Source organism: Vulpes lagopus, chromosome 2 (assembly GCF_018345385.1).
Source record: "Vulpes lagopus strain Blue_001 chromosome 2, ASM1834538v1, whole genome shotgun sequence".
Lineage (NCBI taxonomy): Eukaryota > Metazoa > Chordata > Mammalia > Carnivora > Canidae > Vulpes > Vulpes lagopus.
In genome coordinates, this window is record NC_054825.1 from 54,225,896 (window position 1) to 54,253,837 (window position 27,942).

General features: G+C 40.8%; 1 long non-coding RNA gene and 1 pseudogene across 2 annotated transcripts; both read left to right on the top strand.

Annotated features, from left to right (window-relative positions):
• The first annotated feature begins 6,684 nt into the window (after nucleotides 1-6,684).
• LOC121477282 lies at nucleotides 6,685-9,831 on the top strand (annotated as a pseudogene).
• Nucleotides 9,832-16,490: 6,659 nt separating this feature from the next.
• On the top strand, nucleotides 16,491-26,708 carry LOC121476327. Of its 2 annotated transcripts, none has more exons than XR_005983911.1 (4): nucleotides 16,491-16,606; nucleotides 20,890-21,041; nucleotides 23,670-23,847; nucleotides 25,558-26,708. It is a non-coding gene; the product is annotated as an uncharacterized LOC121476327 (long non-coding RNA). The 2 variants fall into 2 exon arrangements; XR_005983910.1 differs by lacking the exon at nucleotides 16,491-16,606 and adding an exon at nucleotides 16,612-16,700.
• The last annotated feature ends 1,234 nt before the right edge of the window (nucleotides 26,709-27,942 follow it).

A 27,942-nucleotide genomic window follows, 5' to 3' on the forward strand; every position in this document is an offset into this window, starting at 1 on the left:
AACAGGATACATATAAGTATGTATTATTTTGATGTGGATCCGAGGCTTCTCCTTTAAAAAAGATTTCTCTGATGACAACTTTCCCTGTTTTATATAAGCTCATTATTTCCAGTTTCTGTTTTTATAAAGAGAAGAAAGAACTTAAGTTTCTTGCAAAATAGTGTGAATGCAGAATTCTTCAAGATTTATACAAAGCTACCCCCCCTTTTTTTTTACCAGTTATTTTGTTCACTTTATTCCACAAGAATTTTTAGCGATTCTCCTTCATCAAGCTTTTCCCAAGGCAATATGTTTATCATAAAACAGCAACGAGTTTCTTTTGTTCTACACTCCTCTCTTTTAGTTAAATTGCATAATTAAAATGTCAAGTATAAGTAGCATAAATAGGTTTGGGAACAAAAATAATTGGTTCTTGGTCAACATTTGTTGGGAGCAGATGTACAGAAGTGTATCACAGGTAAGCTCCTAGCTGGGACCATCAGTTGGTAAATTTAAGACAGAGAGAGAGGGCTGATTAACCTGATCAGTTGGTTAAGGGGAATGTGGTTAAGCAGCTCTGACAGGACTTGACAGAGGGTTGAGGTGAGGATCAAGTGTAGACACCAGGTGTGAAAGACTTCAGTGAAGTGGCATTCATATATAAACCATCTTCATGATTACTAAGCTTTCCTTGATGCTGTAACCCCATGTGGAACCTCTCCCCCAGTCATGAACCCTTCTTTCTTGGGGAACATTAGAGATCCACTGACCAGTGGTTAAGAGACACAGATCTAGTCCCAATTTTACCACTAACTGCCTCTGTGGGTTTGGGCAAAAAGCTTAATCTCTTCGCCTAGATTTTCTTCTCTATAAATTCAAGGGATTGGATGACATTATTTTGAGAGGCTCTTCTGGCATTGTTAGTTCTGAGCATCTCAGGGCCAGGCTGCTTGCTCACTCTTTTCCTTGGGTGTCTCAGTCACCCCCAGGATCATAGAATGCCCCCCAAAGCTTATCAACAACCTCCAATGTGTCCTGTGTTGAACAGCAGACCCATATTTTCTGCTGTTTACTTGGGTGCCTTACAAGAAGGATGAACAGATGAGATTTTTTAGACCTACTAAATACAAAAGCATATTTCCAAACAAAAATTATTAAGATCATGTGGTTCTGAAGCAAAATGGACACCTTTATAAAACTATAATATATGATAAGGGCTTATTTGTCATAATATATACAGTGGGGGAAAAGTAGTCATGTTCAGCATTGGAAAACAAAACAGCAGGGAGAGAAGTAAAGTTCAGCACTGGAAAATTTGAGTAACAGCTTGGGAAAAAGTCTTCGAGACCCATGTCTCAAACTATACAGTAAAATATATAGTATATACCTCAAAAATAAAGGCCATATATGACAAATCCACAGCTAACACCATATTCAGTGGTGAAAAGCTCAAAGCTCTTCCTCTAACATCAGGAACCAGACAAGGATGTCCACTCTCACCACTTTTACATTGCAATAATTAGAAATCCTAGCCATAGCAATTAGGTAAGAAAAAGAAATAAAAGGTAACAAAATTGGAAAGGAAGAAGTGAAACTATCACTATTTGCAGATATGATACTATATATAGAAAACCCTAAAGACTCCATCAAAAAACTGTTAGAATATATGAACTCAGTAAAGTCGCAGGATGTAAAATCAATATACAGAAATCAATATACAGAAATTTATATACACTAGTAACAAACTATCAGAAAGACAAATTAGGAAAACAATCCCATTTACAACTGCATCAAAAAATGCATAGGAATAAATTTAACCAAGGAGTTAAAAGAACTGCCTGAAAATTATAAGATGCTGATGAAATAAATTGAAGATGACACAGATAAATGGGTATCACATGCTCATGGATTAGAATAATTAATATTGGGTGGCTCAGTTGATTAAACATCTGCTTTCCACTCAGGTCATGATCCCAGGGTCCTGGTATCAAGCCCCACATTGGCTTCCCTGCTCAGTGGGGAGCCTGCTTCTCCCTCTCCCTCAGCCTGCTGCTATCTCCCTCTCTCACTTTCTCTGTCAAGTAAATAAAGAAAATATTTTTAAAAAGAATTAATGTTGTTAAAATGTCCATACTACTCAAAACATTCTACAGTTTCAATGCAATCCCTATCAAAGTTCCAATAGCATTTTTCACAGGAATAGAACAAATAATCCTAGTTTGTACAGAATTACAAAAGACCCTGAATAGCCAGGGCAATCTTGACAAAGAATAACAAAGTGGAGGCAATAAAGTGCTTTCTGATTTCAAAATATATTACAAAGCTATAGTAATCAGAACAATAAGGCATTGACCTAAAGACAGACATATAGATAAATGAGTAGAAAGTCCCCAAATAAATCCATGCATATATGGTCAATTAATTTATGACAAAGGTACCAGGAATGTACAATAGGTAAAGGACAGTGTCTTCATTGCATGATATTGGGAAAACTGGATATCTACACACAAAAGAATGAAACTGGATCACTGTTTTATAGCTATTACACAAAAATTAACTCAAAATGGTTTAAAGAAAACATAAAACTCTTAGAAGAAATCATAAAACTCTTAGAAGAAAATATAGGTGATAAGCTCTCTGACATTAGTCTTAGTGATGATTTTTTTTGGATTTGATACCAAAAGCAAAAGCAACAAAAATAAAAAATAAACCAGTGGCACTAACATCAAACTAAAAAGCTTCTGCACAGCAAAGGAAACCATCAACAAAATGAAAAGGAGACTCCTGAATGGGAGAAATATCTGCAAACATATTTCTGATAAAGGGTTAATATTGAAAACATCTGGGCAGCCCGGGTGGCTCAGCGGTTAAGTGCCTGCCTTGGGCCCAGGGCATGATCCTGGAGGCCGGGGATCGAGTCCCACGTCAGGCTCCCCGCATGGAGCCTGCTTCTCCCTCTGCCTATATCTCTGCCTCTTTCTCTCTGTCTCTCTCAATAATAAATTAAAAATAAATTTAAAAAATAAAATCTTAAAAAAAAAAAAAAAGAAAACATCTAAGGCTACAACTCATACAACTCAATGGTGAAAAATAATAATCATCTGATTAAAAATGAGCAGAGGGGGAGCCTGGGTGGCTCAGTGGTTTAGCGCCACCTTCAGTCCAGGGTGTGATCCTGGAGACCCAGGATCGAGTCCCATGTCGGGCTTCCTGCATGGAGCCTGCTTCTCCCTCTGCCTGTGTCTCTGCCTCTCTCTCTCTCTCTCTCATGAATAAATACAATCTTTTTAATAATAAATAAAATCTTTAAAAAAATGGGCAGAGGATCTGAATAGACATTTTTCCAAAGAAGACATATAGATGGCCAACAGGTACACTAAATGATGCTCAACATCACTCACCATCAGGGAAGTGCAAATTAAAATCACAATGAGGTATCATCATCTTACACCAGTCAGAGTGGCTAGTGTCAAAAAAGACAAGAAATAACAAATATTGGCAAGGATATGGAGAAAAAGGAATCCTCCCTTGTGCACTGTCGGTGTGAATGTAAACTGGTGCAGGCACCATGGAAAATAGTATAGAGTTTCCTCAAAAAATTACAAATAGGGACTGGTTGCTCAGTGGTTGAGGTCCTGGGATCGAGTCCTGTATCAGGATCGAGTCCTGTATCAGGCTCCCCACAAGGAGCCTATTTCTCTCTCAGCCTATGTCTCTGCCTCTCTCTGTGTGTCTCTCATGAATAAATAAAATTAAAAAAAAAAAAAAAGACTGCAAAGTATAATGTGGCGAATATAGTTAATAACACTGTAACAGCTTTATACAGCGACAGATGGTAACTAGATTTATTGTGGTGATCACTTTGTAAGGTATATAAATGTTGAATAAACATTGGACACCTGAACCTAATTTAATACTGTATGTAATTGTGTGTCAAAAAAAATAAAATAAAATAAAATAAATAAAAAAAATATGGAACTCTGAAATACTATGAAAAAAAAATCCAAACTATAGCAAGGTAGAAAATTAAATTTATGTTTATGTACCAAGTCAGGGAATCTCTTTGAGCTTTAAGTTTCTTTTTATTTTATTGTAATTGAAGCATAGTTGACATACAATGTTATATTAGTTTTAGGGATGTAACATAGTGATTTGACATATACTATGCAGTTGAGCTTTGGGTTTCTTATTAACAAAATGTAATAATCACAGTACCTCCCTCGGGAGGCATTGTGAGGACTGAATGAGATTACAGGTTCTATGTGTCTTACCTGGTACCTGGACTGTGGGAAGCACACAGTAACTGTTAGCTAATGTTGTTTTCATAACTGTCAAGTGCAGGGGCACCTGGGTGGCTCAGTGGTTGAGCACCTGCCTTTGGCTCAGGTTGGGATTCCAGGGTCCTGGGATGGAGTCCTGCATCAGGCTCCCCAGAGGGAGCCTGCTTCTCCCTCTGTCTATGTCTCTGCCTCTCTCTGTCTCTAACGAATAAATAAAATCTTAAAAAAAAATAACTGTTAAATGCAGATAATAAATAATTAGGGTGGAATATGAAGAAATGATAGCACTGCTCCCACCTCTAGGCCTACAAGGAGGAGCAGTGTTAGTGAAATCTGGAGAAAACTGTAGCCACAGAGAGGAGGCCGCCTGGTGGGTGGCCTGGTAGAGAATGCAGCCACAGCCAACAGCAGGGCCTGCAGTGAGGGCGCTGGTGGGAGGCAGGAATCAATATGCCAACCTCACTCTCTGTGCTCCATCTAATTTTCTACTGGGCCTCCTGTTTGCTGAACTCAGCTGGCAGGCAGCAGTGTGAAAGCCCAGGTAACACAGTCCCTACAGGTCAGCCTCCAGGGCAAGAGCAGGGCAGAGAAAGGCTGAGAATGGGTCCACAGAGGCCACCGCTTCCCCAGATATGTCTCCCTCCCTCCCTACCCTCCTCCAGTTCAGTCCTTGAGCGAACTGAAGGACTCTGAATTCTTTCCCTGGGCTATGGATGCTCATTCTGTATTCCAGCTCTCAATCCTAGCTTACATATATCTCCAGGGGTTAAGGGTGAGAGGGGGCTTCCCCAATTGGCATTTCATTTTTCTGGCAGAGCATTAATGTATTTTGCTCTGATTATTTGTTGGGATGAGTAACTCTGACAGGAAACCACATTTCCCTGGAGGAGAATGGCTCTTTTATTCACCATGCCTGGAGTGGTACCTGCCACATGGGAGGTACCATATAAATATTCGCTGAACCAAGCAGTGTCCTCTTATTCTTTTGTGCTTTCCTCACCCATCCAACAGCACCTACCCCAGTGCTGCCTACTGGCTCAGGGGATGAATTCTAGTATGCTGGGGAGAGATGAATAATCTCAAATTTTAGAGTTTCTCTCTGGGACAAGTCAAATTCATTGTGGCCTCCGATTTTAGGATATGTTAATAACCTAATGAAGGTGGGAACAAAAGGCATGAATGTCTGTTTTGTACGGATGCAATGTGAGTTCCTTGGTTTTGAGCAGCTCCCATTGCTTTACTTTGTCTATGGCGTCTATCCTATGTGAAGACAGCCTCTCTAACCTTTTTTCTTAGCACTAAATTGCGCTTGTCATCTCTGGGTAGACAGATCTCAACCACTCATGAACTAGACCTGACGGTGCATACATAAGACAAAAAGAGTTGGGCCACTTGGATGGCTCAGTGGTTGAGAGTCTGCCTTCAGCTCAGGGCATGATCCTGGAGTCCCAGGATAGAGTCTGCATTGGACTCCTGCTTCTCCCTCTGCCTATGTCTCTGCTTCTCTGTGTGTGTGTGTGTGTCACAAATAAATAAATAAGATCTCTTAAAAAAAAAAAAAGACAAAAGAGTGAAGTGGAGGGAACTCAAAACATACTTATACAGCTAATAGGAGCTCTGTCAATAGAAGGAAACTTCTTTTGAAATTATCTCCCCTTCGCTGGTTCTCAAACATCTGCAAAAATCTTCAAAGGACAAAAAAAAAAAAAAAAAAAAAAGAAGGAAACAATAATTTTCAAATTTAGTCACCCTCTCAAGCCAAAATAGATGTTTCTAGGTGCAGCCTGGAGGCCAGTGGCATTTCCTGCCTGACCATCACAGCGGACATTCCAGCAGGGGCATCGTCTTCCAAGTACTGTCCTTAACAGGGAGGCTCCAGGCTGACTCCCCACCTTCCGGCCCCATGGCTTAGAGGATGCTCAGGGGGACGCAAAATTGGGATGAGCACTGCAAAGCAGGTGGAAAACAATCCCAATGCTGGGCCTCAAGACAAAGTTCTCTGGAAAGAAGAGAAGGGATGAAGTTTGGGAGGATAATTACTAGCTCTCTGGAAAAATACAGAATGAATCCAATGCCACCCAGATTACCCTGCAAATTCCCTTCCAGGAATAGTCCAGAGGGCAGGGTGGTATTGTGAGAATCTCATCCTTTGAGAAGATCCATGTCCAAGCCTGACTCTGCTACTTATTGACTGGGGGATCCGAGGGTTCTCAGGAGCCTATTACAAATAATTTCCTGTTGGCTCCTTCCTAGTAAGGCAACGTAACATAGAGGAAAGGGCATGGCTTTGGAATCATACAGATCTGAGATCGAATGTGAGTCTGTTATTTACTAGACTGTGATACCACTTTTGCAAAGGATTTGTAGCTGGGCACACAGCCACCAAGGTGAGGGCTGCATTCCCCAACCTTCCTTCCAGCCGTAGATGACCACACGACTAAGTCCTGAGATTGTGAGTGGGAGTAAGTGTGCAGCTTCCTCATCTGTCCTGAAAGTAAAGAAGTGTGTCCTGCCCTTCTCCCTTTTCCTACTGTCTGAAAAGCAAACTTGGTGGGGGAGTCATCTTGTATCAAGCAAGTGTCCCAGGTGATTGCCAGAAGTAAACACAATTCATTCCTGGAACAATGCAATGTCTATTCAGGCCTCAATGAATTCCACAGATAAAGTTCCAAGGGACATATACTCAAAGTAAAAGGCAAGATATGCACTGAGAAAAAATATTTGTAAATCACATATCTGGCAAAGGATTTTATCTTAGGTTGGGCCACTATAACAAAATACCATTGATTATAAACAACTTAAATTTATTCTCAAAACTCTGGAAACTGGAAGTCTGAGATAGGAGAAATAGCATGGTTAAGGTTCTCGTGACAGCTGGTTTCTTGTATTCTCACATTGCAGAGAGAGGGCTAGAAAGCAATCTGGGGTCTCTTTTATATAGAGGCACTAATCCCATTCATGAGGACTCTACCCTCCCCTCAGTACTTCCCAAAGTTTCCATTTCAGTACCTTCCCCTTAGTACTTCCCAAAGTTTCCATTTCCTAATATCATCACCCTGGGGGGTTAGGATTTCAACATATGAATTTTCAAGGGAGACAAACATTCAATCCATAACACACTTGTATCTGGAATATACAAAGAACTCTTTCAAGTCAATAATAAGATAAACAACCCAATCAAAAAGTGGGCAAAAGATTTGGAAAGACATTTTACAAAAAAAAAAAAAAAAAAAAAAAAAAAGAAAAGAAAAAGAAAAAGAAAAGAAAAGAAAAAAGAAAAGAAAAAGAATCCTGAGCAAGGCTTAGAATTTTGTATTTTTGTATGGATTCTTAAATCTTGGCATCTCCTTATCAGGGAAATGCAAATCAAAACCACAATGAGATACCACCTCATACCTGTCAGAATTGCTAAAACAAAAAAACACAAGAAAAAAGTGTTGGTGCAGATGTGGAAGAAAAGGAACCCCCGTGCTCTGTTGGTGGGAATGCAAACTGGTGCAGTCACTGTGGAAAGCAGTATAGAGGTTCCTCAAAAAGTTAAAATATAACTACCCTACAATCCAGCAATCACACTACTGGGTATTTATCCCCAAAATACAAAAAAAAAAATTAATTCAAAGGAATACACACACCCCTATGTTTATTGCAGCATTATTTGCAGTAGCAGAATTATGGAAGCAGCCCAAGACTCCATAGATAGATGAGTGGATAAAGACGATGCGGTATATATACACAACGAGTTATTATTCAGCCATAAAAAGAATGAAATCTTGCCATTTGCAATGGCATGGATAGAACTAAAGAGTGTTATGCTAAGTGAATAAGTCAGTCCGTGAAAGATAAATACCATATGATTTCACTCATATGTAGAATTTAAGAAACAAAACAAATGAGCAAATAAGAGAGGGAGAGAGCGAGCAAGAAATGGACTCTTAACTCTAGAGACCAAACTGATGGTTACCAGAGGGGAGGTGGGTGAGAGGATTGGTGGGAACAGGTGATGGGAATGAAGGAGTGCACTTGTGATGTAAACCAGGTGATATGTGGAGTTGTTGAATCACTATATTGCACACCTGAAACTAATATAACATTGTGGGTTAACTATAATGGAATTAAACTAAAATTTAAAAAAATTTAAAAAAAGAAGATAACCCATAGCAAATGAGCACATGAAAAGATGCTCAAAGTCACCAGTGAAATGCAAATCAAAACCACAGTGAGCTACTATTTCACACCTACTACAATGGCTACCATCAAAGACAGACAATAACAAACACTGGCAAGGATGTAGAGAAGTCAAAATCCTCAAATACTACTACTGGTGGGAAGCTACTTGGAAATACAATTTGGCAGTTTCTTAAAAATTAAATTTACCATATGACTCAGCATTTCCACTCTCAGAGAAATGAAAACATATGGTCACAGAAAGATTTGCATAATGTTCATGGCATCATTAGTCATAGTAGCCCAAAGTGGAAACAACCAATTAGGGAATGGATAAATCAAATGAACTATATTCATACAATGGAATATTAAGTGGAATGCTAAGTGAAAGATCCCAGACAGAAAAGACCACATATTATAGAATTCCATCTTTGTGAAATGCCCAGAAAATGCAAATTGTTGAAGACAGAAAGCAGACTAGGGGTTGCCTGTGCCTGAGAGTGGGATAAATGGGTGTAAATGGCCTTACTGGGATAACATAAAAGGTCTAATAGGGGCACCTGGGTGGCTCAGTTGGTTAAGCATCTGCCTTCAGTTCAGGTCATGATCCTGGGGTTCTGGGATAGAGCCCCCTGTAAGGCTCCCTGCTCAGTGCGGAGTCTGCTTCTTCCTCTCCCTCTGACACCCTCCGTGCTTGTGTTCTCTCTCTCAAATAAATAAGTGAAATCTTTAAAAAAAATATTCTAACAGTCAATTATGGTAATATATGTATACACAACTGATCTATGTATGTATACACAACTGGTATATTGGTAAACTCACTAAAAACCACTGAATTGCATGCAAAACATGGGTGAATTTTATGTATATGAACTATAGCTCAATAAAGTTAAAAGATATAGGCTCACAGTCACTGCCACACCGCTCTTGCTCGTTAATGCCGTCACCACCTCCAGCTCACTGAGCTCCAGCCAAAAGAGAAGATGGGGTAAGTAAGGAAGTCTCTGTACCGTGGCTGGTGCAAAGCAGACGGTCCACAAATCCTCATATGGTAAAGCACCTAGAAAGCCACTGGCTACAAAAGCCTCTCACAAGAGCGCGCCCTCTACCGGAGGGGTGAAGAAACCTCATCATTACAGACCCAGTACTGCCATTGTCTGTGAAATTAGACATTATCAGAAGTCCACTGAACTTCTGGTCCACAAACTTCCTTTCCAGCTGCTGGCGCAAGAAACTGCTCAGGGCTTCAAAACAGATCTGTGCTTCCAGAGTGCTCGGCAGGAGGCAAGTGAGTCCTATCTGGTGGACCTTTTTGAAGATACCAACCTACATGCTATACATGCCAAATGTAACAATTCTGCCAAAAGACATCCAGCTAGCACGCCGCATACATGGAGAATGTGCTTAAGAATCCACTATGGTAAAAAAAAAAAAAAAAAAAAAAAAGAATCCACTATGGTGGAAAACATTTCATTCTATTAAAAAAATTCTCTTCTTCCTGTTGTTGGTAGTTCTGAATGTTAGATATTTTCTTCCCATGGGGCCAATAGGTACTTATGTATATGACTGCATGTGGAAGGCTAGGGGAAAGAAATCAGGTATTGGCAGCTTTTCCATTTTCTTTTCTTTTTTTTTTTTAGCTTTTCCATTTTAATTTGTGTGTGAATCTTTAATATAAATGCAGGGACATAAAACCATTAATGCAAGTCAAAATGTTTCAGTGAACACGGTTCAGCAGTTCAACTTTATAATAATTATAAACATGGCCAATGCCAGAATCTGAATTTTTTCTAAAACAAGTAAATTTCTTATTGATGGCAGCTAATGGTCTTTGTAACATTTTTATCATACAGTAGATTCCAACCATTCACTATACTTTTCTAGTTGTCCTACATGCAAGCACATGTTTCTAACGCTGTTTGTCTTTTGTGCTGTTCCTGTAAGTTTGCTGTTATAATATATTACACTATAAAAAGTGTATCCCGTGCAGGGACCCTAATGTGGGACTTGATCCGGGGACTCCAGGATCACACCCTGGGCCGAAGGCAGACGCTAAACCGCTGAGCCCCCCAGGCGTCCCCGAACACAACATTAAATTAGAGTTGTCAAAAAAATAAATAAATAAATAAATAATTAAATTAGAGTTGTCTTTTCAGGGTGGAGAGAAAATGGATATTGAGTGGAAAAGTTAAAAGACATAGACTTTTATGTGCCGACCTTTCTTCTAAGAACTGGAGCAAAAGTAAAACTAAAAATGTTTTCAGAGAGACAAAAGTCATGGCAGGTTATTGGCAAGAGAATTTTTTTTTATTAAAGGAGTTTTAGAAGACATACATTAGCAAGAAGAAAAAAATACGTGAGAAAGAAGATTGGGGATGTTAAAAGAAATGATGAGCAAATAAAGTAGGAAGGGAAAGAAACTTATTAACTTGATCTAAGGCAACTGCAAAAGCTTATGCAAGCAGTATATTTAATGGTGAAATGTCAGATGTTTTCTCTTTACAAATTCAAACAAAGATGGGCACCATCACTATTTCTCTAATTTTGTTTAGGTCAATTGTAAAACAACAAGAAGAAATAAAAGGAATAAGGATTGGAAGTAAAACCATCCTTATTTGCAGACTGCATGATTATCTTCTCAGAAAACCCCAAATAATGTATAAATAATTATTAGAATTATTATTATAAATGATTCTTAAAATTAATAGGACACTTTAGCAACATTGATAAAAAATCAATACACAAAATTCAACCATATATCATCAACATGCCAACAATAATTAGCTTGAAATGTATTTGAAATGATAGAATTTGAGAAACAAAAGAGGCAAAGTAAAGGTTTACTTAGGAATAAACCTAAACAAATATATGCAGGCTTTTTATGGAGAAAATTGCAATAATTTCCCAAAAGGCAGTGAAGAAAACTTAGATAAATTAAGAGTGAAGTCATGTCCTTGGTATAGGGAGATTCACTATTGTAAAGATGGCAGTTCTCCACAATGCCGTTCAATGATGTTCCAATAAAAATCCTTACAAACTCATCCATAAAACTTGAAAAACCAATTCCAAATTTACACTGGAGAGAGAAAGGTCAGGAGTAGCTAAGACACTCCTGAAGAAGAGCAAAGTCTTGGGAATGATACTGCCATATAGCAAGATACTCATATGAAGTAACTAAGACAGTATGTAGGAGCAGGGACAAATAGACCATTGGAGTAGGAGAGATAAGAAACAGACCTAAAAATATGTGGAAACTTAATTTATTACAAAGTAGGCATTGCATATCAGTGGGGGAAAGGATGAACTATTTAATGAATGATGCTAGAACAATTGGTTATCCATGGGGAGAGAGGGGTAGACAGGATCCTTGCTTCACACTATATACAAAAGCAATTCCATTTTAGATTCCATGTAGATTAAGCACTAAACAATGCAAGACAAATCTATACATGGGTTAAATTGAATAAAAACCACACACACACACATACACACACACACACACACACACACAAAGTGCATATAAAATCTGGTGAAGACTAATATAGGGTCTGTAGTGTAGTTACCAGCATTTACCAGTGTCCGTTTCTAGGTTTTACCTATTGTTAGATAAAATATCATCACTGATAAATGCTGAGGGAAGGGTTCACAGAACTCATGCACTATTTTTACGACTTCCTGAGTTTACAATTATTTCAAAATTAAAAGCAAATGAAAGGAAAAGTTATAAAATATTTAGAAGACAGTATAAAATGTGCATGACTTCAAGGTGGAAAGAAGTTTTTTTAGCCAAGACTGAAGATGTAGGAACCACAAATATAGGGTAATAAACACAATTACATCATAGAGTTAGAAATTTCCTCATGAAACCATACAGAAAATAAAAATTAAGGGAAGACATGTGCCCCATATATAATCACCATTAAACAATTAGCATCCAGAACACAAAAATAACTATGAATCATCAAGAGAAAAAACCAACTCAATAGACAAATAGGCAAAGATATAGTAGACATTATTGGAGAAGAAACACAAACAGTCCAAAAGTATATGAAAAAAAAAAATCTCTTGGTCTCTTTAGTAATCAGGGATGTATTACATAAAATCCCAATGAAATATTTTATGGTGAAAAACATAGCAAAAACTAAAAAATGAGATAGTATCAAGTGCAGGTAAGGACGTGGAGCTACAGGAACTCACATATACTGAGGATGGACACGTAAGGAATAGGGTTCCGCTGTGGGACTGTTTGGCTATAGCCACTAAAGCTGACACACCTATCACATGACCCCACTGTGTGCAGATAAGAGTAGGAAACAATACAATTTCTCGTCAGTGTTGAAGGGACACACTGTTATACAGTAATATGATAGAACACTGTACAGCAATTAAAGCGAACAAACTATAACCCTGCATAACCAAATGAATGAATCTCACAAGAAATGGTTTGAATGAAAGAAGCCAGATGCTAAGGAAAATGTAGAGGAGGACTCCATGCCTAGAACAGACCAAATTAAGCTCCATTCTTTAGTGATGCATACACAGGGATAAAACAAAAAGAAAAGGAAGAAAATGATCACTTCAAAAGGCAGGAGAATGGAAACCATAGTGGGGGGCTGGGGGTGCGATTTGCTTTTGATTAGGGAGAAGCAGACAGAGGGCCTCTGGGATATTAGCAACTATCCTCAATCTAGACTTGGGTCATGGTTTTATCAGTGTCCACTTTGTCATTGTTTGTTAGGTTGTATGGTGGATAGGCCATGAGTTTCTCTATGAATACTGCCCAATGAAAGAAGAAAAAAGGTAGATCATATACCATTTCCCATTTCTCTTATCATAGTGTGTATCAGCAGGTTACATTAAAATGCAAGTTATGTGAGAGTAGGAGCCACGTTGAATGTTCCCTTACCGCCTTGTGAGCACTTAGTAGGTGCTCAACACTTGTTCAGTGAGTGAGGAGTAACCTAGTACATTTAAAATGAAGCCTGAGCTTTATGAAACAGCATCTGATCTTACAGCCTAGCTTAACCTTTTGCCCAGGAGTGACAGAGCAGGACTCAAAGAGCAGCCTTACCTGTGTGTGGACTCTGTGACTAGTGGAAAGCAGAAGGCCGAGCAGAGGCAAGTACACACACTGCTGACTGCCAGGCCTCATCTTGACGCCTATGTTATATTAGACAGCTCAGAGTCAAAAATGACAGCTCAGCTCGATGGCAGCCTCATGACGGAGCAACTCCACTATTTAGAGCCTTCGAGACTGATCTTCAGTGGCATGGTCTTTGGCAGGGGGTGTTGAGGAAATGTTCCTGCATGGAGCCAGCTCTGGTCTAGAGAGGCCCCTCTAGAAATTTCAAACAATGACAACAGCCCAAGGATTTGTGTACGGTTTATGGTTCCCTGCTTGTGACCCAACACCAAGCAGCGGAGCCGAGCTGCCTGGTGGATGACAGCAGCTTGTCTCTCCTATGTGGGCTCCAAGGGACAGAGGAATAAAAAGAAGAGAGGTCAGGAGTTCATATGGTCTTTTTTTCACACAGGCAAATTGAGGCCTACTGTTCAGGCAGGAAGTCTGCTCTTCTGCCTTCCTGCCTCCAGAGGCTTGGAGTCTAGTCACTGATTAATCCTGAGTCACGTTAACCCAGCCATGGTTGACTTGTGAAGAAATATGTCCAAGGAAGCTGGTTTTAACACATAAAATGGTCTGCACTGAGTCACAGGAGTATTCACTTGGTTCTCAGTCATTCATTCAATAAGCATGCATTCAGCGCCAACTGAGGGCAGGCACCGTGCCAGGTGCCAGGGTTGGTGGCCGGGTGGGAAAAGTCATGTTACCATCTTAGACTAGGCTGATGTAGGTATTGGTCAAGAAGAAGCATATATGGTAGAACTGGTTGGCTGTCTCAAGAGATCAGTTCTAGAGAAGTCCCCTAGGGTTTGAAACAATGTAGTTCTAGGACCAAGGAAAGGAAGCACCTGACCAATATCATTGGATTTCTCATGGCAAGTACTGGAAAAAGTGGGGGAAGGTAAATGCTTGTAACATAAGTTCTTGGACCCCTGGACCAGAAAGGGAGACACAGATGTTTGGGGAAAGACTCCCAAATTTTGAAGTTATGTCAGGAAGAGCAATTATTCTTTTTGAGGAGCTGTGTCTCAGTCCTGTGTTAGAGACAGCATGCTTGGCTGTAAAAATATCAGCACTGTCCCTCTCCAAGGCCCTACGGCATTTACGGAGCACCCCCTAATGCCCAAACTGTACTTGGGTAACCGGAGACAGGCTGAGCCACTCCTCACTAAAACACAATGGGCTCCAGGCTGTGATATGACTACATGAAACACTGAGTCTTTTTTCTCAGAGTTCATCTGGTCACATTTTTTACCTTGATCACTTCTGCCAAAGAATACAAAACATCCAGTGATCATGCAAGAAGCATGTCTGTTAATTCGTAAATGTTGACACTGGGAGGTGACAGGCAAGTGCAGAGCTGTTTATAAGAAGTGTATACATTTCTGATCATTTAGGTAGTTAACCTTCTTGAATTTAAACTTAGAATTCCCACTCTGTGTAATGTTTTTTGAACCGCACATGAAAGTGTGTGAAATGCAGGTATTTGGGGCTGTATATTTACTTAATCAAAGAATTTTAGGCCTTTGGAGCTCTTATTTGTTTAATTATGGATTTGAACATTGTAAGAAGTATAAAAATAAACTATGGTAGGAACTTTGAGAAATCGTGGAAGAAATATTAATTAAACATTAAAGGAGAGGGCAGTTAGACAGGTTTGAAACTCTACAATGAAGAACCCTCTTTATTTATTTTGAAGAAAGAGAAGAACTATTAGAAATGAGAAGACTGAAATCCTGTGGGACTGGCCAAGAAAGAAATACCAGATGCAGAATGTTGAACAAGTGGTAACCAACGTGGAACACTTTAACACAGGATATTCACACTAGGATAGTGAGCCCTACACTGGGCAGTACATGGTGAATGCCTGCTGGAGATCTTGGACGTTAGCCACAGCAGATTTGGAAGCCAGATGCGTATTGTGAGACTTGGCATTTTCTAAGTAATCATGGCATCACTGTGATGTCTGGTGCAGAGAAGAGCAGGACTGGAGTCATGGAGGCCAGGCTGGAGAAGACTGCAATTGTCCAGGGAGACGGGATGAGTCTGTGCCAGTGTTGGGATGGTCAGATGAAGGGAAGGGCTAGTCTAAGAAGCATGTCAGGGATAGAGCTAATAGACCTTGGTGTCATTAGGGTGATGGAGAAGGAGAGACAAATAGGGCCATGATTCTGGTGAGGTCAGAGCCCATGTTCTGACCCCAGAACGTGGAGGTCACAGGCTAAGGGGCAGGCCTGGTTTGGGTTTGGCCTTGGTCATGTTGGGATCCTTGTGGAACTGTCAGAGGGATAACTCCGTGAGAAAGCTTAGAGTAGGAAGGAGCATTTGAGAGGGTAGAGGAAGAAGAAGACAGTGGAAGAGATGGAGAGATTAGTTAGACTAGGAAAGTCATTCTTTCTTATGATCTAAGCAATGAAAGCCATCCCCTTATTGAGGGCCTTTAGGATCCCGGGTCCTTAGTCTGCACAACCTCTTTTCTCAGACCTCTCTGTATTACTGACCTTTCTATGTCCCTTCCCACATTGCCCTGGTGTGGATCATGGACTCTTGGTTCTGGTGGGAAGATTCGCTCTGGGGCTCCTTCCCTTGCTGCACACACAGGCCAGACTAGCAGTGATTCTAGGCTTACAGGGTGGACAGAATGGAATGGCCCCTGCACCCCACCCAGCTTCTTTTAACAATTCAGCTCTGACGAAATAGCCCCCATCATGGAAACCTGGAGTTTTCAATGTCTCAAAGTAGTCAACTTGGGAACCCCCCCACGCCCTACCAAAGTCCTCTCCTGAAATGGGGTCTTGTGATTCTCTTTTGTTCAAACCAACATGCATATCTAGAGACATTTTTGCACTGTGCCTGCAGTGTAGCCTTTGAACTCATGATCAAATTCCTCATGGGAACAGAGCCAGGGTAATGCTCAGGAACTAGTTAGCACAACAGTCTTTCCTGGAAGAGCACATTCTTGAGGTCTCAGCCTGTGGCTGGGTGCACAGTGTTTGCTGTAAGAAACTGGATAAATGTTTGCAAGTGCCTGCCCTGTGTCAGGTGCTATGCCCTGGAGATGGTGAGTGGCCTGGCTGCTATTTTCTTTCTGTGTGCTGCAAGCAAAGGTATGGCACAGACTTGGAGTCTGCAAGGGTCAGGGTAGTTCATCTGAGGTAAGTCCTGAGTAGACAGTGAGGGAGGCAAACCCATTACAGAGAAACAAAACTAAAAAGAACACTGTGAAAGAAGTTTAGCTGTCAGCCTTCCCTAAAACCCTCAATTTCCATACCTTAAAAATAGGAATGTCGAATAAAAGGTAAATCAGAGGGTTCCTTTCTATTTGGGCTTGAGTGACAACCTACACTAAATGTTGTAGTAAAAGCAAAGAGTCAAAGGTTCGCATGAAACTTACCACACTGAACTGGAGATTTTGTGTCTTTTATGTTGCTGTAAATTGTGTGTTTAAGTCTCACTTAAAATGGCGTATTTTTATATAATAGAGTCAAAATTTATTTTTAATTGCTCATTCTCTGCATTTCTGACATTTAAAAATGATCTTTCTATGAAAACATAACTGAAGAGAATTTTCTGGATTATTTATCCAGGCCTAAGGGAGATCTATCTGTGAGATATCAAGATTAGCTATAGGCATCAATACTCAGTTGGTAGAGCTTATCTGAAAGACAGGTATAAGAAAATAATTTGGTGCACCTGGGTGGCTCAACCAGTTTAGTGTCTGCCTTTGGCTCAGGTCATGATCCCGGGGTCCTGGGATCAAGCCCCATGTTGGGCTCCTTGCTCAGTGGGGAGTCTGCTTCTCCCTCTCCCTCTGCTACTTCTCCCCACTTGTGCTTCCTTTCTCTCCTCCCTCTCTCTCAAATAAATAAATAAATAAATAAATAAATAAATAAATAGATAAATAAATAAATCTTTTTTAAAAAGGAAATTAGACAACTATGAATACATATATAAATGATTATCACAATATTGTTTATAATAGCAAGAAAATGAAAATATGCTAAATGTACAATGACAGAGAATTACACAAATTATCAGTATAAGTTATTGAGATTACTCAATTGAGTTACTGAGTATACAAAGTAGGGCTGTATTGCCATTAAAAATGATGATGTAAAGCATATTTCTGGGTGTCTGGATGTGAGGTTGGGTACACAAATCTTACCATCTGCCCCTCTGTCCTGAGGATACTGGCCAATGGAAAATCACTAGGCTAATGGGAGTCAAATAATAGCTTTATTACTGATCTGGCAAGCACCCATGGCCACGAGTGTGGGGCTGTCTTGATAAGCTGGCTGGGACAACAAGACTTGGACTGGAAGTCAAGGTAGAGCTTCCTTTTACCCCTGGATAGAGACCTAAGGACTTGACTATAGGGAAAGCTGGACCCCCAGAATTGACTGAGTCCCATTCCGCAACTGGCTTCCTGGACTATTGGCCTGTCTCATTGGCTTGATTATAGCAGAAGGGGGAAGATAAGAGAAGCAGGTGCTGGGCCTTGCCCTGGGGCAGTTCACCACATGGAGAGGTCAAATGAGCCCACCTTGTAAGAGCTGAACTTTTAACATGTTAAACCCTGCACACTAGCAACAATGTGGCCCAATGTTGGGCCTTACCATGAGAGCTATTTCTGGGGGTACCTGGGTAGCTCAGTAGGTTAAATCTCTGACTCTTGGTTTGGCTCAGGTCATAATCTAGAGATAGATAGAGCTGAACATCAGTCCTGTATTGCGCTGCACTCAGCACAAAGTCTGCTTGTCCCTCTCCCTCCCCCTCTGCCCCTCCCTACTCACACCCATGTGTGCACGCACTCTCTCACTCTCCTCAATCAATCAACCAATCATTTTTTCTTTTTTTTTTTTAAGATTTTATTTATTTATTCATGAGAGAGAGAGAGAGAGAGAGAGAGAGAGGCAGAGACACAGGTAGAGGGAGAAGCAGGCTCCATGCAGGGATTCTGATGTGGGACTCGATCCTGGGTCTCCAGGATCAGGCCCTGGGCTGAAGGCTGCGCTAAACCACTGAGCCACCCAGGCTGCCCTCAAGCAATCATTTTTTTAAAAAGATCTGTTTCTGCCCAGCAAGTAAATGAGGGCATAGAACAAAAGACAGGAGGTTGTGGTCCTTCCAACACTCCAAGGAAGAAGAGATACTCCCCCTTCTATTTGCTATAGTAGGAATGTGAAAAGAAGAAGTGTTCCCTCCTCCCTAATATATATTAACATGGAAAGAAAAATCATAATGTGATTATTATATTATTTATGTTCGCAAATATAAATTATAACATTAAAGCATACCTATTATTTTTCTTTTCTTTTCTTTTTTTTTTTTTTTACCATTAGCATTCATGACTTGTGCACTAAAAGAAAGTACAAATAAAAAAAAATGCTAACATGAGGGGAAGCTGGGTGAAGGGTGTACCAGAATTCTCTACTATATTTGCAACTCTTTTGTAACTTTTAAAATATTTCAAAATAAAAGTTTAAAATATACTAGCCTTGCAAACTCTACCAGATTATGAGGAAAACATTAGAAGTCAAAAAACAAACCAAAACAAAACAAAACAAAAACATTAGAAGTCATAAACATCTTCAGGTAAACTGGCTTTACATATTTCTGTTCTAGCCAAGACGGATTAGCAGGGACTGAATGTATCCACCAACTTGAAATAACTAAAAAATTGGATAAAATATATGAAATAATAGTTTTCAAGACATTGGACAACAGGCAATGAAGGGAAACCATTGTAGAGGTGAGCTCTGTAATTATCCTAGCTTGTTGTGTGGTTTCTAGAGGTGCAGGGAGAGGGGACCCGGGTGGAGTCCTAGTGGTCTCTCTGAGATGAAAAGATGGAGCTGAGAGTCCAGGGAGGCCAAGGTGACTAGATTTTACAGGGTAAGAATACCAGGTTGGAGAAAGCTGCATGGAGAGAAATTGCAGAGATCGATAAAGGAGCCATCTAAGTAGATATGAACAGTACATTCATAGGAACAAACTACTCAGGGCTGGAAAAAGAACCACCCTACAGGATTAAGAGGAACAATCCTCAGAGGTCACGTAGCACTGAAAATATTGCCTGTTCCCACAAGCCAGACTGAAAACCTCCTAATTCACAGGGCACTGGGGAGAATACATAGGAGTTCTGCTTCAGTAGTGGGGAATAATTCATTCTAGGTGGGATACTGCTCCAGATTTGCCTAACAAATAATAAAAGCAAGACCTAAGAGCAATATGCTGTTTCCAGGTAATTCAACTGTGTCCCAGAACAAAGCCCAAGAATATTTATAGGAATCCAGAAATATCCAGTGCCCAATAATGTCTGGTATCAAATTAAAAAATGGTTAGGCCTTCAAAGAAGTAGGAAAATAATACCCACATACAGGAGATAAATCCATCAATTGAGACTGACCCAGAAGTGACAGTGATGTTAGAGTCAGTGGGGAAGGACATTAACACAGTTATGATAACTGTTTTCCATATGTACAAGAAGCTAAAGGAAAATGTCAAGTAGTAGTGTGGAAGATTTAAAAAAAAAAGACTCAAATCAAACTTCTAGAGATGAAAACTACCATATCTGAGGTTGGATGAATGGAGGGCTGGACACTGCAGAATATGAAATAGTGAACTTGAAGGCAGTGATAGGAACTATCGAAAATGATCCAATAGAAACTAGACAGAAAAAAAGATGGGAAGGAAATGGACAGAGCATCAGTAAGCCGGGACACAATTTAAAACAGCCTTATATGTGTAACAGAAGTCTCTTAAGGAGAATGGAGGAAGCTGGGAAACAGAAAGGATTGCTTGAAGAAATAATGGCCAAGAATATGCCAAACTTGATTAAAAACTGTAAACCCACCTATCTGAGAAGCTCAACAAACCATGAGCTTGAGAACCATGATGAAAGTTATGTCAAGGTGCGCGTAATCACTTTGCTCAAAACCAGTGGTGGAGAGAAAGAAGAGCAGTTATGGACAGAGGAACAAAGATAAGAATGACAGCAATTATTTTTCTCTGGAAATAAATGTGACAGAAGAGTAGAACAACATCTTTTAAGGGTTGAAATTAAAACAAAACAAAACAAAAACCTATCAACCTAGAATTCTGTATCTAGCAAAAATACTTTCCAAGGCTGAAGGTGAGGTAAAACGTCTTTTCAGACATACCAATGCTGAAAGACTCCATCACCAGCAGAACTGCTGTATAAACACATCCAAGAAAGTTCTATGGACAGAAGGAAAACGGCCCTTGATGGCAATTATGGATCTAAGCAAAGGAACAAACAGTTCCAGAAATGTTAACTTCACAGCTAAGTAAGATTTTAAAATTATTTAACTTTCTTTCAAGGACATTGGACTGAGCAAAAATAATCACGGTGAAGCATGGAGTTTATAAAATATGTAGATGCATGTGTGTGACATAAGCACCATGGCCAGGGATGGAGAAATGGAGCCATTCTGTTGCAAAATTTCCTATAACCCTACTTGGAGGCAGACATGGTAAGTGGGAAGGCCCCATGTGCTTTCCATTGGGACTGTTAGAGAGGAACAGATTAGATGAGGGGGGCAGAGGTCAGGAACACTGGTGAGCAGAACTCCTGGGAAGGGGCCTGGGCAGGAAGTGGGCACCACTGCCTGGTCATGCAGCACTGTGGGGTCAGGGGGTGTAGGAAGAGGACAAAGCCAGCCTTGAACAAGCCCCAGTCTCTAAGACTCAGAATTGAACTAAGAACAGGCCAAAGGGTTCTTGTAGAATTTCCTCTCATAGGCTCTAGCTTTAGCATTCATGTGCATCATCCCAGGACATAACCAATCAAGCTTCCATCGTCGTGGCAGATGCTATATTGTGTTTGATATTTTCAGGGCCAAATACCATAACATAATAAGGTAAGACATTCAGATGGAGGAGCTGGAGGGAATAAACACAGTGCATGGAAGGCATGATTCAAAGACCAAGTCAGAGCCTACATTGAAAACGCTAGACTGCACAAATGAATTTACATCAATTTAAATCAGGCTTCTAAATATACAGTGAAATAATGCAAAGAAGCCCACACCCGCCTCTTGGTATATCAGGTTTCTCCGTATATAATAAAACATGTAGCTGGGAACATAGGAAGAAAGCCTTCTCTCCCTCTCACTGATGAAAAATCCTAGAGCAGGGATCCCTGGGTGGCGCAGTGGTTTGGCGCCTGCCTTTGGCCCAGGGCGCGATCCTGGAGACCCGGGATCGAATCCCACGTCGGGCTCCCAGTGTATGGAGCCTGCTTCTCCCTCTGCCTGTGTCTCTGCCTCTCTCTCTCTCTCTGTATGACTATCATAAATAAATAATAATAAAAAAAAATCCTAGAGCATGATCAACACAACATCAAACACTGCCTAGCATGATTTGCTCAAGGGTTTGAGTAAATAATAATCATCAGAATCAGGTCTAAGATTCAGGCTTCTTGATTTGCAATTCAGAGTTCTAGCTATTTTTTGAAAAAAAAATTATTTATTTATTTGAGAGAAAGAGAGAGAGAGAGAAGTGGTGGGAGGGGCAGAAGGAGAAGGAGAGAGAGAATCCACAACCAGACTCTCTGCTGAGTGTAGAGCACTACGTGGGACTCGATCCTCGGACCCTGAAATCAAACCTGAGCCAAAATCAAGAGTTGGCTGCTTAAATGACTGAACCCCCCAGGCACCCCAAGTTCTAACTATTTTTAAGTTGGTGGATCTTTAAAACTTTTAGATGAAGTATAATATATATGCAGAAAAGTAAACAAAGGATCAGAAACTGAACACACCAACCTGCCTAGTGCCTAGATCAAGAAAGACAACATTCCCAGCCCCGGAAGTCCAGTCACTGTTCCCCCAAAGTAACCACTATCCTGACTTGCAAAAGCAGAGAATACTTTTGTCTGTTTTGTATTTTCTAGAAATGGAAAAACATTTTTTTATTCTGGTTGTTGTAGCTAAATATTTTTGAGAGGTTCGTCGATATTATCACATATTCAGATAGATTGTTCATCCCCATTGCTGTATAGTATTCCATTATATGATTACACAACCATTTATTTATTCCTTCTACCAGATGCCAATGGCACTTGAATGGATTCTAGTACAGCGCTTTTTTGAAGAATGCTGTCATGAAAATTCTTTTAGGTGTCTTTTGATGAATATATGTTCACATATATATATTTGCTAAATATATGTTTAATATATGTTATATATATTAATACATATTTAAGCTGGATCACTGAGTTTTAGGCTATGAATATGTGAAAAATTAGTAGATACTCTTATTGTCAAATTTAAATTTTGGCTATCAAAATATAAAAATCATCGACTAGGGCAGCCCTGGTGGCCCAGCAGTTTAGTGCCACGTTCAGCCCAGAGTTTGATCCTGGAGACCCGGGATCGAGTCCCATGTTGGGATCCCTGCATGGAGCCTGCTTCTCCCTCTGCCTGTGTCTCTGCCTCTCTCTCTCTGTGTGTCTGTCATGAATAAATGGATAAAAATCTTTAAAAAAAAATAAAAATAATCTGACTATAAAAGTTTGCATTTGTTTATATCTGGGCATTTGCTTTACATTGCTGTATAACTATCTTTGCAGCTACATCATTGAGGAGCAGCTCATGACTTGGTTTGCCCTTGTATCTCCATGCTACTGGGGGCTCAGGGCTGGGTGCAGAGTACCCATTATGTGAATGCTTTCTTATTCGAATGCACAAGGAGCTGCATAGACATGGTTCTGTTTCTAGGAAAGAATCACCGACTTTGGGCACATGTGGGAAAGACAAAATACCTCAAGAGAAAGAATAGCTAAGCCAAGATTGTTTTGAAAAGTTGAGAGCAGAGGTCATAGCTCATAACTCTTTGTATCACTCACAGTACCTAACACAGTGCCTTCCCTTAGGAAGTGCTCAATGAATATTTGCCAAATGGATGGAATCAAGATAGAAATGATCATGAATTGGTTATATCACATACAGCTCAAAGGAGAGTACATTTTGAGATGGGAAAACAAGATGAATGTAGTCTGGTAAAAGTTGGAGGAAAACATGTATTAATCCAACTTATGGAAAACATTTCACATAAGGAAAGCAACATACATGTTTTATTAATTTTGTGGCCACTTCTCCCAGAGAAATTCTGGATCTCTCACCTTCATCCTAAACAATGTAAAACTGAAGAATGGACAAGTTTGAGTGACTGGAGGCTAAACTTCATTCCTTAATAACTGGATGCATGGGAGAAGATTTGGAAAATTTTATTAATAGCAAAGACAAGTATCTCTAAGAGACCCAGCCTCAAGAACTCCAGGTAAGGTGTGGGCTGGTGGTGGGGGTACACAAGACAGTGGGGGGTTTGACCTCTGGGCCAGGATCTGGTTTTTAGGAGTTAAGGTTGAGCTGCTCTGTCTATGCAGCAACAACATTCATAAAGGCAGGCTTAAGTCACAGGGAACAAAGATGAGATGTCAAGGCTTTTCCTAAAAAGGATTTTTGGAGAAGAGGAGGGCTTCCAGAGAAATCTGAACTTGACAGCGTCTTGAATCCCTCAATAGACCCTCAGGCCTAAGCCAACTGAGAGCAAGTTACACAGACGTGTGCATTTCTGCTGAGGACAACACGAAGGAAGTGTCTCTCATCCATTTCAAAACCAGATAGAATGAAATATAAACTTCTGCGAGTTAAGCTAAGTGGCAAGTTTTGACATCTCACAGGAAATCAAGTTTCTGCCAAGGAAAAGCCAAGAGTTTTTGGTCAGGACCCAAAGGACTTTTTAAAGCTTCTCATTAGCAAGCCAGGGAGTAGTATGAGTTTTCTAACCCACTCTGTAAGCCATAGTATCTCCCCTTACTTAACATCAGGAAGACCCAAGAATACTTTATAAATGGACAAAGAACTCAAAGCGTCACAGGTCTCCTGCAGGAAAGGGGGACAATGACCCTTTCCCAGAGCCACCATAATTAAGTGTGCCAATCCCAATCCCACTGAGGCTTTATAGAGAAAAGAAAAAGGGTGGGGGTGGGGGGTGCAGGGAGGGAGTAGTGGTAGAGAAAAAGGAAGAGGAAGTTGAGTACCTACTCTGTGCTAGGTTTTTTTTATATAAAGTATTTCATTTGATCCTCAAACCCACTCTGCAAAGTAGGCAACAGTCCTATTTTTTGGACAAAGGATTTAATGTTTGCCTAAAATCTCATGGCAAGTCTTCCTTCCCCTAAGCAAGTGGGGTCCGCACTGTGGGCCTCATGCTCTAGAGGACCTAGCTTTGGCCTTCCTCTGGCCACATCACTCTCCATGAAGTAAAGAGTTCCAGGGGCAAGGGATGTGCTTACCAACTGGATGATGCTCCAGGTACCTGGAACCCTGGAATTCTCTGTCCAAATAGCCTCGAGCCTTCTTTCACAGCCTCTTTCCTGGGTTCATACTCCTCAGCGAGTACTGGGGTGTTGATGTGTATTCCTAGGCCTTGGGGTTGCCAAGGGGGTGATGTTGGCAGGGGTGTGTGGGCTAGCAGTCTGCACACATACACATGAGGCTTCTTATGATGCAGGATAGAGCTGAGTGGGGAGAGGATGGGAAGAGAAGGGAGGGTCATGTACAGACAGAGGAGGAGCTAGAGGCTGGGTCTACTCATTTTATCACATCAGAGCAGAACTCCAAGTAGCCTGAAAATTCTCAAAGCTGGCCTTCTAGGTCATTATGAAGGTATGTTTGTTGAGATCGGAAGGTAGAATTCACACATTTAACAGTTTGTTATATGTATATTTTATAATTTCAGTATCGAGGCGTGTGGCATGGAGCCTTCATTTGTGTCCTTGCCTGGGTCTTGCAAATATTGGTGGTGGGCCTGCCTATAGTCAATAAAGAGGTGGAGTCAAAACCCAGCTCTGTCCACTGCCATGGGTGAAGGATTTTGACTGCCCTATGATGCCTGACTCCACAGAGAAGTCAATGACAGGAATAGTGCTAATTATTTTATGAAAATTATTTTATAGAATTTATTTCTGGTAATTTCCCATCACAGGTCCTGAACTGCTATGAACACAGTATGGGGTCCTTGGAAAGCCATCCAGCCTTCTGGGCTCAGTTCCCTCCTCTGAGAAATGACTGCTAAGGGCTCATTTAGCATGAAGACACTAGGAGTCTAAAGAATAATAAAACCTATTTCCTAGCTGTACTTGGGGGTCTCAGCAATAGGTCTTTAAGGTCTTTTAAGAAGTGCTTTAAAGAATAGCAGGAGTAAATAACGATATAAAGACCACGATGGTAGAGGAATAAAATAAACAGATGACTTTGGACACTGAGCGCCTGGAAGAGGACTTTGGCAATCAATGTCTTGAAAGGCCATGGGGCCAGGGATGGCAGTAGGGAAAGAGGCAGTAGGCATCCCTGAGTGATGGACAGGAGAGGCACAGGTAAGCTTCTGTTGTGGCTAACAGGGCCTGGCCTGGGAAGCAGCCAGTCGATCATGGTCCCACTTGTTCCCTGTGTCTCTTGGAGGAAATGGAGTAGGAGGCATGGTGCAGATCCAGGACAGGCTAAGGGAAGAGAGGAGGCCACATCCACGGTAGGATGGGACCCTGACTGTCTTACCGGGGGACTCCCTGGTGTGGATCCTACTTTGATGGGCCTGGGAACAGTGTTCCTGCCTCTTGATCTCCATGGAGAATCCTGCCTTCCTCACCATGTCCAATTGGCTTTTTCCTATCCATTAGTCTAAAGAGACAGCTTGGTGCTGAGTTTCTCACCGGGGGGGCGGGGGGGCACGTGGTCTCTCATCCCCTACTCTGTGCTATTGATAATCAAGCCCAGGTGAGACATGACCCACTTCATCACACAGTGCTGAAGGGGTCTGTGGTCCTCCACAGGTCTGTGTCTTGTTCCACAGGTGTACAAAGGAAGGGTATAGCTTGACAATCATGGAATGGAAGGGGCCTGGGCTCTAGAGCCAGAAGATCTGAAAAGCTTTTGCTCCCTTACTTACTGGCTATGTGCCTTTGGCAAATTCCTGAATCATTCTGAGCCTTAATTTTTCTCATCCGTGAAATAGGAATAATAATTTTCTATCCTAGGGTTGTGACAAGAACAAAATAAGAAAATATATTTCGAGGGCACTTGGGTGGCTCAGTTGGTTAAGCAGCTGGCTTTGGCTCAGGTCATGATCCCAGGGTCCTGGGATCAAGCCCGTCATCGGGCTCTCTGCTCCATGGGGAGCCTGCTTCTCCATTTCCCTCTGCCTGCAGCTCCTCCTGCTTGTGTTCTCTCTGTGTCAAATAAATAAGATCTGAAAAAAGAAAGAAAGAAAGAAAGAAAGAAAGAAAGAAAGAAAGAAAGAAAGAAAGAAAGAAAGAAGAAAGAAAACAGATTACAGGGCGCCTGGGTGATGCAGTTGGTTAAGTGTCCAGCTCTTGGTTTCAACTCAGGTCATGATCTCAGAGTCATGAGATAGAGTACTGCATTAGGCTCCATACTCAGCACAGAGTCTCCTTGGGATTCTCTTTCCCTCTCTAAAATATAAATAAATAAATAAATAAATAAATAAATAAATAAATAAATCTTAAAAAAAAAAAAAAGAGGGGAACCTCTATGGCTCAGTCAGTTAAGTGTTGCCTTCAGCTCAGATTGGGGTCCTAGGACTGGGCTCTGTGTCAGGGTCTCTGCTCAGTGGGGAGCCTGCCGCTCCCCTGCCCCTGCTTGTGTTCTCTCTCAAATGAATAAAATAAAATAAAATAAAATAAAATAAAATAAAATAAAATAAAATAAAATAAAGAAAAGAAATTCAAAGAGTTTAGTCTAGAGACTTCTCCAAAATGGGGACTGCTTAAATATTGCCTATTTCAAGCACAAACTGCAAAAACGCACCCTTCCATCTCAAGTCTATCTGGAGCAAAACTCCATGGCCTTAGATGTATGTTCTTGATCTTTTAGAGGGTTATCACATCTTACCAACCATTCATTTCCACTAAGCTTAAGCATTTAAGTATTATTCATGGATAAAGGCCAAACAGATAGTGTAGGAAGAAGAAAATCAGGATTTGTGTGTTGGGGAGAAACACTTCTGTCTCAGTTAGGCAGGACCCAGCTTTCTGCTGCAACCTTTGCTATGGCAGCAAAGTCAGACCTGGTGACACAGAACAAGGAGGATCCTTGTTCTTTTTTTTTTTTAAGATTTTATTTATTCATTCATGAGAGATACACAGGGAGAGGCGGAGACATAGGCAGAGAAAGAAGCAGGCTCCATGCAGGGAGCCCAATGTGGGACTTGATCCCGGGACTCCAAGATCACGCCCTGGGCTGAAGGCTGGTACTCAACCGCTGAGCCACCCAGGGATCCCGAGGATCCTTGTTCTAATAGTCCTTTTGCTCTGGATTATTAGAGAAAAGCCTGGAGGATACACAGACAAAAACA